Below are 11362 nucleotides of genomic sequence, written 5' to 3' on the forward strand. Positions count from 1 at the left end.
AGCACAGCACAGACCCTCCCTGAATCCCCTGACTGCTTTTGACCATAATTCAATGATGCTATCAACAAGGAAAGACAGATATACGTTGACCAGACCTCAACAAACCTACAGCACGGTCATCCCCATGACCTCAGAACAAACCCCTGTTCTTCACTGCATTCCAAGAGAATGCCGCCTCTGTTCTCATACAACAAAGAAACTAGTTACACAGAGGATCTTTAAAAGGACAATCAAGGAAAGACTGCTGCTATTAAAGCAATATACTCAAACAAAACATAAAATACCACATTCATATATATATTGTCTCTTATCTTACTGTGGTTATTAGAACTTAGGATATTTTAATCTATGACTTAACCCGTTTAGTAGGTAAAATTATAGGTATTCGATATGACAAATACCCCATGTGTGGTATTAAATTAAACTTTATTTTGATTGCAATAAGGTGAAAAGGATGAATGTTGACTTTTAGCATCATAAGGTATGATTATAACACTTTATAGAAATCTGCTAGGATATTTCCTCTATGTAACACATTTATTAGCAGATAATGTATGCACGAAAAAGTAGTCGTGCTGGGCGGGGCTCCGCCCTACAGAGACAATGTGATTGGACCAGACAGTAAATAGGATGGACTCACATCTGTCCGATAAAAACAGACACCCAACTTTGCAAAGTGTTGGGTTGGACAACTGGTGAAAAACTGCAAGGAAACTTGGCTGAAAGCTTGGGCGCAGCTCGCATCAAGTTCAAGTCACTGATTCTTGCATATAGAACAACCACAGGCTCAGCACCCGCCTACTTGCACTCACTATTAAGAATCTACATCCCCTCCAGAAGTCTGAGATCTACTAGTGAGCGACGCCTCGTGGTACCATCACAGAGAGGCTCTAAATCACTCTCCAGAACATTCTCGTTCACCATTCCTGGCTGGTGGAATGATCTTCCCTCCCCTATCCGGAGTGCTGGATCCCTGTCAATCTTCAAGCAACATCCGAAAACTCATCTCTTTCGACACTACTTGAGTTCATCCTAAAGTAAAAAAAAAAAAAAAAAATCTTTCTCTTTATTTATTCCTTCCCTTGCTAGTTTGTACTTATTTGAACAATGCCTGAGACTTGGTGTTGCAAGCACTTCGTCTGTCTGATTGCCTCTTTATGTATTCCCCAATTGTAAGTCGCTTTGGATAAAAGTGTCTGCAAAATGACAATGTAAATACAGTAAAAATTAGTTTGTGTTGTTGTGTTAAATTTCAGTAATTCTGGCAAAGTTGACAATCTCTCTGATGAGAAACACCATGAGGGGATTCAGGCTGATGCTTTTTCTTTGCACCCTCTTTCCAGAATTCCATCTGATCTGTGACTCTGAATAGCATTTTGTGCCACCAGGGTTGATTCTCGGAATGAACCTGCATGCACAAGAAAAAAAAAAAAATTCAAACAAGTGTTTACAGAATTTGGCCTAACTGCCAGACTTTGTGCTGTATGTGCTTTGAAATGAATAAAAACACTATATACTCTCTGAATGCACCTACAAGGAAGGTGCATAATTAGTTGGTAATCCATCACAAATCATTAAACTTATAATACATTCCTTATAATGCATTCCTGTAGATCAGTGTTTCTCAACCCTGGTCTCCCCCCACCCAAACCTGCACATTTTGTATGTCTCCCTTATCTGACACACCCATTTCAGGTCCTGGAGTTTCAGGTGTGTTTGATTAGGGAGACAAACAAAAGCTGTGTCCCAAAGTTAAGTGCACACACTTCGAAGTCCACAGAATTGGAAGGCCACGCCTCCGAAGTGCATGAGACGCTCCGCCTTCGCAGGATTTCCTAATTGCGCCACCAGGTGTTCCCGATTTCCGCTCCTGTCGCATAGCAACAGTGTGAGAGGAGAGCTGAACATCCTGACAGGATAGGTGGAGCCAGGATTGCTCATTTTTGTTTTTATGTTTTATGTCATAATGGAGGAGACCGTGATTCGCCAAGACCAAGGCCAGGTAAATTACACTGGTTTGCTGAGTCCTTAATTGCCGGATTACAACTTTAAATGCAGGTATTGGCTTGGAGCTTACTTGAATAATGTAATGATACATACGAAAAACTACAAAACCTAACCCTAACACACACACACACACACACACACAGACAGACAGACAGACAGTTTATTGTCTTGACCATGGTGATCATGTGTAGACAGGTTTGCAGCCTGGACTTTTTAGGCAAGCATGAAAATAAAACTGTAAAAAAAAAAGAAAATAGGGCATTGTTCAGCTCAATGTTCAGTGGCAGCTGTCACAGCTGAACGGTGCTCTTTGGCCGGTCCGAGTCCTTCAGATGCAGCCTCTGATATAGTTAGCAACAATTTGTTAATATTCTGACAATAGATGTTGTTACTTTCATTTTCAAAATAATCAGTGGTGGACTGTAAGGAAGTACATTCATTAAGTATTCTCGTACAAATGTGAAATACTAAGTTTTCTTCGTCTTTTTTTTTTTTTTCTCACAGGACAGCAACATTGCAAAAATATGGTCTTTTACAACATGATGCATTGTTGTAGATTAAACTACCCAACAGTAGGCAACTTTAAATTGAACAATCTTGAACATATTCAGAAGTAAAATGCAACATACACAGTAGTGCAGCAGTAATATTAATGCAAAACCATCCCGACTAATTCTTTTTCAGAACAATACTGTAAATACCTTTACTTTTACTCTCAATACCTTAAGTATATAGAGTATGTAAGATAATACTTTTAATTAGAGGATAGATTCCCAAAAATTAAAATTCTGTAATTTACTCACCCTTAAGTTGTTCCAGGTTTGGGATTTTCATTTTTGGGTCAACTATCCCTTCAACTAAGGTTTTAAATATGACTAGTTTTTCCCCAATGTGGTATTATTACAAGTAATAGTTTACTAAAGTACTTCAATATTTCTTCTGCTAATTACTTTGTCATAGCTCTTTGTCATAGCAATTTCTCTTTTCCTTCTTTTGCTAAATCAGACCAGACCCCTGTACTGCAGGATAAAGCTGAATGTGTCAGCGCTGGACAGGTTTTTAATGGTTTTGGGCTGAGCAGGGAGGCCTTCACAGTCCTGCTGGATCTTCAGAGAAGTGAACAATGACACGGATGGGGTGCCACAATCCAGACCCTGGTGTTTCTCTTCTGTCTGGCCAGCGGTGCATCATACAGAGTGGTCTCCGGAGTGTTTGACATGCCTCGTTCCACTGTCCACCGCATTGTCCTCCGAGTCACTGAGGAGGTGCTGGCCATTCACCAAGAGATTCACCTCCCGAAGACCCCAGAACACATGGAGGCAGGGCTGGGTTTAAAATTTTTGTTTTTCTGATGTTAAACCTAAGCTATGTTGTAAATAGTTGTAAAAAGTACTTTCAGTAATGTATAGAACAATTTGTGTAAAAAAAATATTTACAGGACAAAACAATAAACGTATAGAAGAAAGCTTGTAAGCTGCATTAAAAAAAAAAAGTACATAATTACTTCCCTTTTTTTTTTACACGTGAATATGCATAACAAAAAATACAAAATGTACAGAAAGTACTCGGGCTCATTTACAAATAAATTACATTACAAAAACGAGTAACGAATCTCGTTTTTTAACTTGCATCACAAAAATAAACTGCAGAAATTAGGTTGTTTCATTGACAATGTGACATAAAAAGATATTTATGTACCCATTTTTTCCACTGTTTTCTCTTCTTGAGAGAATGGCTAATAAATAATGTATTGTCTCTCCATTCTCTCCTGTGCTCTTCTCTCCTCTGTCTCTCCCTCTGGAATTGGATGTCCTCCCTGAGTAGCTTCACCAGCTCCCCACTCACTCCTTCACCTGTCCCAGGACACTTGCAATCCTAAGGCAGAGCAAATAAACCGTGCCTGTTAACAACAGCACAATGGATTTCAGCAAAAATCTGTATTAACTTGATTACTTTGGATTTTTAAGTCCTTCCCCAGCAGACTCATCTTCTCCAGAATAGTCATAAAACAAGAGAAAATGGAAACACTTATGAAAAATATTTAGACATTGGTCTATATGTTGAAATATGTTTAACATATTTAAACATATGTAAAAATTGGTGCAACATTAGAAAATATGACACAGCAGCTCATGCATACAAAATACTTAAGTGCTCAAGTTTGGTGTGGACGTGTGGACATATCTTGCATGACAAGCACTACAAAAACACAACAAAGGGAAAGATTGCCTTATATACTTGTTGTCTTATTGCCTTATATACTGGTTGTCTTATTGTTTGTGGGCTTTATGTTAAAAAAAAAACTATTTTGCATGTGTTGTTTCTACATATATTGGAACACTTTTAGCACCCAGCCATATCAAAATTCAAGAATTGTGTTTTTTGATGCACCATAGCACGCACTCAACTTCGGGACACAGCTAAAATGTGCAGTGTTGGGGGGCGCCCAGGCCAAGGGCTGAGAAACACTGCTGTAGATCAAACAGTAGATCAAAGTCAAGTCACCGTTATTTATATAGCGCTTTTTACAATGCAGATTGTGTCATAGCAGCTTTACAGTATTAAATAGGGAAATAGTGTGTCGTGATAGTGTGTTATGTGTAAGCCAAGTTAAAGAGATGGGTTTTTAATCTAGATTTAAACTGACAGAGTGTGTCTGCCTCTGGAACAGTGTTCGGTAGATTGTTCCAGAGTTTGGGCGCTAAATAGGAAAAGGATCTACCGCCCTGAGTTGATTTTGATAATCTAGGTATTAATAAATGGCCAGAGTTACCACCTCTATAATTCAATCTCAAGAAAAGACACCAATACACCTCCATTGCAGGTGACATTACCATTAGACTAAAATCTGAAAATAAAATACAAAAGATGTACATAACAGTGTGTCTTAACTAATTTTTCTTTACTATTTTCACGTTAGTTCGCTGTTAACGTCTGACATAACTTGTGATAAAAAGGCAGTGTAGAATTATTATGCTTCCCTGATTCATTTACTTCGGATAACTGACATTATAACTTACCAGCTGATGTAATCACCGTAACGATGGCTCCAAAATACACCCGATGTTGCAGACGATAACATCCACAAACTTGAACATAAAAAAACCGAAGAACTATAAAGAATAACTAAAACCGGATACAGTCTTCTGATTGGCCGAAATTCTCTGATCTCTGAAGAGTGCTCGCCGTTGCCTCTACAGATGCACAAATCACTTTAGCTCCATTTGTCACAGATATGTGGTGCAAAAGGGAGAGTGAGCAAAACTTGTCATTAGCAGGTGAAAAACAGCGTTTAAGACTCGTAGCAGCAGATTCAAGCCGTTGCCGTTATGTACTTGTCTTTGTGCTCGAAAAAGCATCCAAGAAAAAAAATAAAGCTATATGTAAGAAAACATTCTACAAGTGTGCAAATCTCATTGCAAGAATTCACATACTGATCTGTGGATGTACAAAATTCGTCCGTGACTTCACATTTTTTGATGCAGGTGTGTGAATGTGTTTTGCACCATATTCACTGCAGAAACAGTAGCAAAACACGTGAGCGTATACATTTCTTAATTTGTGATCCGTAGAATAGGATTTGTGCACTTGCAATGAAGGATTCGAGAAGGTGTAACTGTTGTGTTGTGTTTGTGGGAGAGAGAAACAAATCTACAAGTTTGCAACTTTTGTTTGTGGCTTCAAATTTACTGATACACGTGTGACTATTCTCTACAACTACAAATTCCGCTGTCACGGACGCTCAGTTGTTTTGCACCAAAAATACCTTCATAAACTAATCAGGTAGGTAGGTAGATCTCCATGAACAAGATTTGGCACCCCTGCTCTACCCCATCCTGTGTCTCAACAAGACCTTGGCTTCATCACATGCCTGCTGAGAAATAATGGTTCAGTCAAAAGGTACTTTGATACTTATAAACTCAAAGGTGCAACACTTGGACAAAACCCACAATAGTGTCCAGCCATTCCCAGGAATCTGCGTAACTCCCTGCAATTGGCAGGAACTAGAAATACACAAATGGGCTAAACCTTTCCATTTTCCACTACTTTACCCAATAGGGATGTAATGATTCACTTAACTCACGATTTTGATTTCACAATTCGATTTTCTCACTACAAAATGAGATTGAAGATTATACAGTAAATGAGAAGATGTCTATTGCTGCACGTTTCTTTGTGAAGATGTCTATTGCTGCACGTTTCTTTGTGAAAATTGAAATATAACAAAACTAAATTGAAATTTTAAAACAAACCCCAAATCAAATAAGAAAGTTACACAAATAAAAGAAACACAAATAAAATAAACAAACTAAGGCTTTGTCTGTGCTCTTTGTATTTAAAATGGCAACCACTGCATTTTAATCATAATCCAAAAAAAGATACAGCACGAGCAGTTTTTAATCTAAATTAGACTGTATAATTTCGAAATTTGAAGCAAAAACAGAATGGTCTGAGTTTAGTTTTGTGAAACTATACTACATAAAACATATCTGAACGAATCCAAGTAGGTATAACTGCAGACATCCAAAATGGGGGCGGGAGCTCCAAAATAGGGCGTGGCTTCCTCCCATTGACAGACAGGCACATGACAGGCATGCGCAATTTTTTCTCCCAATCAACTTCAGTGCAAGCTCCGCCCCACAACTGATTCTAAAGATTTTATTGGTTGTGTCAATCACAGTGTTAATTTAATTTCCTACACTATGGCAACTCTCCATAAATCTCATATCGGGACAGAAGAAAACACACATGACTCGTCGGCAGCTTGAGCATCTACAGACCGTCGCACAATAATAAAAACAGATCTCAGGGTATTATCGTTCACAGGTAAGACTGAACAGTTGTTTCTGGATGTTAATTAAACACAATTTGGAATTCATGACCACAATTTTTTGCTTGAAGTTGTGTCTTACTTTGTTGAATAATTATTACACAAATACCATTCTAAAACTGTACTTTTCACGATTATTTAATTTACTTTATAATTTACTATACATTTATTCTTCATTATTGTCTATTCTGTGTTATTCCACCCTTGATATTACATAATTTGTTATTCATTTATCTATTATGGTATTACACATATAATTTGTGCTATTGTACATTTATTATATCACTTATGTTATTGTGCTGTTGTACTCACTTTTTATATTATTCACTGTACTACAACTTGTACTATATAATTTTTAATATTACATATCACTTTTACTATATTTTTACTGTGCACTGTATCAGTGCATATTAGTTTACCACTGTAACTAAGTTTTACAAGATTCATAAAGGATTATCTCTCACATTTGTTATTGTTTGTTGTGGAGTTTATATCTATATAGAGTGCTATGAAAATAAAAAGCAGACTACCAGTGTGTCACTTTTTGAGTTGTATTTGCTGGTTTTATTCAGTTTTCTCAATGATGGTAAATTATTAGTGCTTAAAGACGTATTATTTCGATTTTTTCCCCCCAGTATTTCAAAGGGAATGAGCTGTGTTCTGACCTGAAGCACGAGAAAAGCTAAAATGCTGGGCTTGAAGACAGCGTAAGCAATGAAACAACTTAATTTAATTTAATGTAAAATCAACCAAATCAACATGAGTGTGAGTGTAAGCATTTTACAATTTCTTAAGAAAATTTATAATTTTCCAAGCCTAACTAAATAACTGGAGGCAGAGTTATTTTTTTAACTCCATGTAGATCACAAACCACTGAAATCGGTTGATAAATGTAAACGTTATCGTGTTTTAAGGCAGTCTTGCTTATAAACATGGCGGACGCGTTGACGTATCGCAGCAACGGCTCAAAGTGGCCAATGATGCGTCTAGGTATTTTATATGTCTATGCTTATGAACAGCAATGACATAGGGTTTCCTTGGTTGCCGCTGTAAACAAAGCAGAGCTGCACATATGAACACTACTTTAATTTGCATCGTTGCATCGAGACAAGATGAAAAGAAAATACCACGTAAACTTTTCTAAAGACAGTCAGTTCCCCTCAGAGATACATTCATATAAATTCCTACTCCAATTGTATTGCGATTTGTTTGGCATCTCAACCGATTTGAACTGTCACAAATTGGAATTGATTTTCAACCGGCTCGTGCATGGTTAATCGTTATGCCCCTATTGCCTAAGGTAGGTGACTTTAGCCAGATTTCTAGTTAAAGAGGCCTTTGTCAGACTCCCTTATTTGACTCAAAAGCTGCGTCCCAATTCAAAGGGTGCATCCTTCGAAGACTGCATTCAAAGAGCGATTGCATCACCGCTGTGCGACCGAAGGCTGTCCTAATTTGAAGGCTCCTTTAAGTGCGTCCTTGAAACACACCCTTCGTTTCTCAGGCAATGAAGGCTATAACAAATGGACCCTTCGTGGCAGATTTACCACAGAATTTATTGCACGCTGGTGACGACAGGATTTTTTGAGAGAAATTGCCAGATTACACTTTTAAATGTAATTACTGAGTTCTACTTTAGGCCGGAATACACTACACGACTTTTAAAATCTGAAAAGATTTTAAAACACTGGGCATACACTTACCGACTTTGTAAATAGTGACAAAGGAAAACAGGCCATCATACACTAAACGACTGAGGATCACTATCAGACTTTAAAGTTGCTCCGATCACTACAAACCCAGAAACGAGTGCTTTGTTGCTAGGAGACACGTGACAAATGAAAACAATGCATGTTCTAAAATCGGCTGGAAATATAATAAATGTTTGATATCCTCCGACTCGATGGAATCAAAGGGTGCATCTCAATCAGCTCTGTAGCATTTGGACCAATCAGACACACAATTTTGCATTTGATTTAACAAATCAATTAGTTATTAGATTAACAAATGGTCACAGACCCCTCACCCAATACACATACCCGGTGCCAGTAGGACTGTCAAGGACTTCAGGCCCCTGGTCCCATGGCAACCCATCAGATAACACTAGTTTTATTGCTCAAAGGAATGAAAATGGCTGAGCAACACTCACTTCATATCCCCTTTAGGAAAAAGACATTATGCCATAAAATGGACTCTTCTCTAATTAATTCATAGAAAAACCTTTCTTTGAATAAGCACACATATCATTAGGTCATTGTGTTTATTATTACTATTCTTGTATATGTTTTTGTGTATTGTATACTGTTTTATGCATGCTTATAATAGATCACTAGTTAATATCACTCTAACTGTAACATGTTTGGTCTATCAATTCGTCTTCGGATGATCTAATTGAGAGTGAATATTACATGTTGATACCAATGCAACATATTAATGTCCTAAGAATCTTTAATAGTTTGTATAACAACTTCCAATCCAACCCCTTTGCAAATTACCATGCTCGCAGACAAAGGGTCATTAACCTGCCCAGTATTTCCAAACTCCCGCTTGGAAATTCAGCCTTTCTCATTGGTCAAGCCCATCCTGAGAGGTGTGACTCTTCGCAGACCTTAAAGGGCTCACACACAGTTCCACCTTCACACGCTCTTCTGCAAAAACTCTACTGCTAAATCTCCGGATTGCTGCCCGTGTGGAGAGCCTGAGCCGGAACCGGCGTGCCCGGTGGGCTCCTACATATCTCAGTTTTGCGGTTCTGTTAGATCCTAAAAGGATGTGAGCTAGAACTCTTCTGAAACTTTAAGTTTTGCGCCAGGCCTTGCGGCCTTGACTTTCCATTCAACCAAAGCTCCGCGGACCTCAGAACCAGAATAACCTCTTTGGAATTCATCACTCTTCAACCCGGAAGAACGTGATCGCGAGTCCAAAACCTTGAAACCATCAAGACTTTTCATCCGAGACTGCATTCCAGACACACACCAACAGCCGTGGAAGTGCAAGTATGGTACATCTAACTAAACTAAACAGAGGTTTAGTATAAGCTATAGACCCCGTTATAAACGGCGCTGATGGTTTTACTCAGGTGGTTAACTGACTCTTTCCATAACTGCATTCTGTTTTCTCTAATGGCTTCATTCATCCACTTTAGCTCCCCTATTGTATGTACGCGTGAGTGTATGTATGTTTGTTTGTTTGTTTAGATTAGTTATGTGTGTTAGCGTTTAGTTAATAAAAGTTGTGTGCACAAATTACATGAGTTTCTGTTTCTGCCTTGCAAATTAATGTCCCTTTACGATTTTCAATCCTTACTACATGCTCTAATGCATTAATACTTAGGAAAGTATTTTCTGTGGCCACGAAAATATCCTTTCTTAGAGTTGATATGAACTTACACTGAATGGTCGCTGGATGACCAGATCAGTTGATGGCAATTTAATTCTGCTACAGTTATCACTGTCAGCCGATATAAATAATTGTAATTAATCATAATTAATTGTAATTATTTATATACAATACCCTTTTAAGCTAATTTGCTACAGCTCCCTTGTTCAGTAGTCAGGGCACTGATCAGGGAGTCGGCCATTTTAAGGGCTGTCTCAATCACGAAATCCTTCCAGTGCACTGGAACATTCTCTTACTGAAAAAATCCTACAGTGCATCGCAAATTCTAGGGAACATCCCTTACCAGAAATAGCGTCACATTCTGAAGCGTGAAACAAACCACACGTGCCAACTCGATAAATATAATGACACGTGATAGAAGATTTTAAAAAGACAAACTGTTTTTAGTATATTTCAGCATAAACACACATCGCTAGACAGGTAATGAACACATCTAGTTAACATTTATAATTAATATTTGGCTGAAATATTGTAAGAATATGTAACAGAACAATGTGTTTAAAGAGAAATAAAAAAAATATATATCAAAAAGACTGCATGCTTATTAATTCCAGTGATGACGTTCTACTACGTTGACGTTGTACATAGTCATGTCGCCGGAAATTGAGTGATCACTGTCACAATGTGCAGGGTACTTACCAGTGACCATACACGATATACTGATTCATGAGCTAGGGAACTGATTGAGATGCACCCAAATTCTGAAGCAAAAAAACTGGAGTCTGTCACCATCATACACTATGCGATTTTCTATGAAATCTGTCAATTCAAATCTGCAGACTGGCTCTGACTTTCGACAACTAGCGTCAACATCTCCAGACTGTAAATCGGTGGAAAATCGAGACAAAGATCGTGTAGTGTGTTCCAGGCTTTACTTGAATAATCTAATGTACCTAATGACACAAATGTAACAATAAAAAAATATATAAAGCCATTCAAATGTTTACTGATATCTTACCAAGATACGGTTTTATATAGTTTATACCCTTTATTTTGTACATAAATGGACCATGGTGAACATATTTAAGGCAAGGCAAGGCAAGGCAAGTTTATTTATATAGCACATTTCATACACAATGGTAATTCAAAGTGCTTTACATAAAAGGAAGTGAAATAGTCATTAAA

The sequence above is a fragment of the Onychostoma macrolepis genome, chromosome 02 (genome assembly GCF_012432095.1).
Source record: "Onychostoma macrolepis isolate SWU-2019 chromosome 02, ASM1243209v1, whole genome shotgun sequence".
NCBI classification, from domain to species: domain Eukaryota; kingdom Metazoa; phylum Chordata; class Actinopteri; order Cypriniformes; family Cyprinidae; genus Onychostoma; species Onychostoma macrolepis.